Here is a 3,909-nt window from a genome sequence, read left to right as displayed (position 1 = left end):
AAAAATATTTTACTTAATTGACCAAACCCCATGATTTTATTACTAGTCTGACATTAGTTTTGTAATATTTGGTTTTCAAGCAAGCTGTCAGGATTCTAAAAATGAGTGTTGTTATGGTAGTTTCAGAGTGGAAAAAGTAAGTGGTTCAGTTTACCCACTTGATTTTTCTGGTCTGTCTCAGTTTACCCCACAGCTGGGGTAAAGTGAGACACATGACAACTTTTTTTTTAAACAATCATATTTTCACTGCCCTTTGTCTTGAATACATTCTGCTAATGCCCATTTCTATGAAACATCCTGAATTAATGGGAAATGTGTTAAATTGAGTGATAAATCATTTTAGCTCGCTTAGAGGGGAGCAAATGTAAAAAGTGTCTCAGATTACCCCGTTCTCCCCTACTATGTTTGAGTTTGATAATGTTAATGTGCCCAATCCACATTTTTTCTTTAGTCTCTCTAAAACCCATTCATTCTTTTTTGGCAGAGCAAACTGAGAAAAAAGCCAACACATCAGAAAAAAAAATTATATCAAACAAGCCAACTGGTCTGTGATTCCACCACTGTTTGAATGCTGTCCAAAGCTCTGATAGTAGTAGAGTGTCCAGTTTCAAATTACATTGACTGACAGACAGGAGAAGAAACAAATCTGCCTTGAGTGCTGTCAGCTTTCAGATACTTCCCGTAAGAGCTGTGAAACCTGCAGAGCAAGTACTTCAGCGTGGATGCTGACTGCTGAATGTTTCAATGTGCTTTACTTATGTGCTAGTCATCAGTGCCACTGTGTACTGTATCACTGCTGCTATGGAGTCTGTTGCTGAGTTTGACCAATCAGAAGTGGATTTAATTAGGGCTAATGTTTTCTACCTTGGGTTGTGAACAACAAGCACACAGTAAGGCCACTGTTTAATTTGAAAGTATTGTGCAGATTTGTTTTATTTGACTGTAAAAAAGAATCCATTGGGATCAATTACATCTGCTTATCTGTTGCCAGTGTGTTTTTTGGAAGAGGTGTAAGAGGAAGTGATTTTCATGTTTGTATAATAGGCGTATGTATGTAGGCAAAATGTCAGCTGTTTGGGACACAGCAATGGGGTTTTCCACTCACACAACACAGGTAAAAAAAAAATGTAAACTCCTAAACCGTAAACCACAGCTAAATTAATGAGAGCTACAGGCGAAAGCATTTCCCAAGCCCAGCATTGTTTATAGACAACAAGATGCTGATATCAACCACAAGGGTGGAACACAAACCAGTTCTTTTATGTATTCTAAAAAAAGACCTCAGGTTTCACTTCTTGATATGGCATTACACTTCTGTTCACAGCAGTAATATCAACACCTGTGCACACATACAGTGCTGTTTGAAAGTTTGTGAACCCCTTGAGCATTTTGGAATTTTATTGTGTTTAACCATTATTAATTCATTTTTATCAATACCAGTATTTTTATATGAAATAACAGATGTTTGTTTATCAATTCAACATTTTTCTTTTCCAGAAATCAATTGTTAAAAGAGATAAATCAAATTATTTGCCAACTGTTGTATCTGCAAAAGTGTGTGAACCCTGAGCTGCTTGGTTTTTTCTTTGTTTTACCTTGTGCCACCCAATTTATTCCCTAAAGATCTCTCATTACATTGGTCTATTTCATCAATCAGTTTGGCCCACCTGATTGTTTTTACCTGCTCGATTTAAGCAATGCTGCTCAGGGTTCACAAACTTTTGCAGATACAACAGTTGGCAAATAATTTGTTTTATCTCTTTTAACAATTGATTTCTGGAAAAGAAAAATGTTGAATTGATAAACAAACATCTGTTATTTCATATAAAAATACTGGTATTGATAAAAATTAATTAATAATGGTTAAACACAATACAATTCCAAAATGCTCAAGGGGTTCACAAACTTTCAAACAGCACTGTAGTTGAGTGGAGCTGGCACGAACCAGTGTGGCTAGGCTTCACCAAAAGGCAGGCCAATCAAATTCCAGTGATGGCGAGCTTGCCAAACCTGTTACAAGATCATTCATACAGGATTTCACTCTGCTGCATACAGTCGTTGTCAGTCTATCAGCCACAATTTAGCCTTAAAGCGGCAACGAGTAACTTTTAAATATCTTTTAAACAGCCTCATGTTTCCTCTCATAATCATAAATTACCTTTAACAGCAAACGAGACCATCAGTGCAAAGAAAGACGTTTTTATATAGTTTTTATTACTGCATTTGATCTGGTCGTACACCCAGTCCGATTTTCGGTTCACGCGTGCATGCTCTATGGTCACATATCCGTATTGGTCACAGATTTCAGTGTGGCGCAGTTACGCGATTTGAGAAGCCTATCCCTCCAGGTGAGGGAAGGGGAGCGGGAGCCTTGTTTGAGACAGTTGTTTGTCGTCATAATGACTGATAACGGGGCTGAACCATAAAAGAAAAAAAAGAAAATGCAATGAAGAAAAGCGAAAAGGGAGAGTGATAGTCGGGCGGGAGGGCGTTGCCAAGCAACGTATACACAATTTCACGCAGCGAACGTAGACTGCAGTGTTTACTCCTAAATGAATGAGCGGTAGCCTACTAAAACAAAGTTTACTTTGCCTCACCAGCATCATCAGATGACCATTATTCATCTGAAATAGTCATTATTTACAACATAAACACATTACCTCATCGTGATCCATTCTAACTAACTGCCATCGCTCGTTCATTCGCTTTGTGTGGGGACACGGACTCGTTCAGCTCCGTGAGAGGTGACAATGCATCAACTCATTGCAATCAGGTGTGTTTAGCACTTACTGGCATTAGTTGATGCTGTGTCACCCATAGACTCACGGAGCCGAAAAGAGTCCGGTGCCCTCACACTTTGCTTTCAACACACGGACACGCACCATATTGCTTCCTGATTATTTGAATCTGAACGCCCTGCACGAGCTAGAAAACAGCTTCACGACAGCTGGCGTCGTAATAATACTACCGCTTTTGTTCAAAGGTGTCGCCAACGTGCCGACTTACTCGTAGTGGCTTTAAGTGGATGGATTCAGATTTAAATATGCTTTGTGATAACATCCTACCTTTTTTGAAATTGGTTTCAAGTTGCTGCTTTTCTTCCTGCTTCATACATTTTCTGAGTATCAATAGATAAAGAAAAAAATGTGTATTTGATTTGTGAATCTAAAAGGTGGAGTCGGTCATTCTTGAGTGAATTTCTCCTCACGATCTGCTACGAATCCGTACTGTGTGTGCATAAAAAGAAATCCAGTGTCAAAACACAGCCTAGGTTCTGTAAACTGGTATGTAAACAAAGGAGGCCCACCATAGGAAGCAAGTCAACATGTCGTTTACAGAGCCTGGGCTGTATATTAACACTGGCTTTTTTTCGGCACACACACAGTGCCTTACGTACAAGTAGAGGATCATGAGGAGATATTCCTGATTTTGACCAAAAGTGATTTTGACAACGAGCATTCTCCATAATCATTTAAAGACTACACCTTTAAATCCATCCCGTAACACTTTTGCTGACTATGTTGAAGATTTCCAAGGGAAGCAAAAGAAACCCTGAAAAATAGGGAAAGCCATTACAGTTGTGTATGCTGTTACGAGATTAATACATCATCTTGTTAACACAACTATTTCTGCTGCAGGAGTAGTTCTAGAAAATAACTGATTAACACTGACAAACACTGATCCTTGAAAGACGTGTCGCCATTTACTGATGAGTGAGCAACACAGAGATAGCGATCTTTGAATATTATCCGTCTCCTTTCTTGTGAAATGATTATCTCTGGTTCAAAAACACGCCCATGTTCAAAGACAAGGGGGGAATGCAATTTCGGAGAAAAAAAGCAAACCTGTTAAGCCACTGAAAGTAATGAGTGTCCCTTACCAAATTTCAGGAAGTTTTTACCGCGGCAT

The sequence above is a fragment of the Ammodytes marinus genome (assembly GCF_949987685.1).
Source record: "Ammodytes marinus genome assembly, chromosome: 19".
In the NCBI taxonomy this organism is placed as follows: Eukaryota; Metazoa; Chordata; class Actinopteri; order Uranoscopiformes; family Ammodytidae; genus Ammodytes; species Ammodytes marinus.
The sequence above is the reverse complement of the archived record's forward strand: the minus strand, read 5'-3'. Positions refer to the sequence as shown.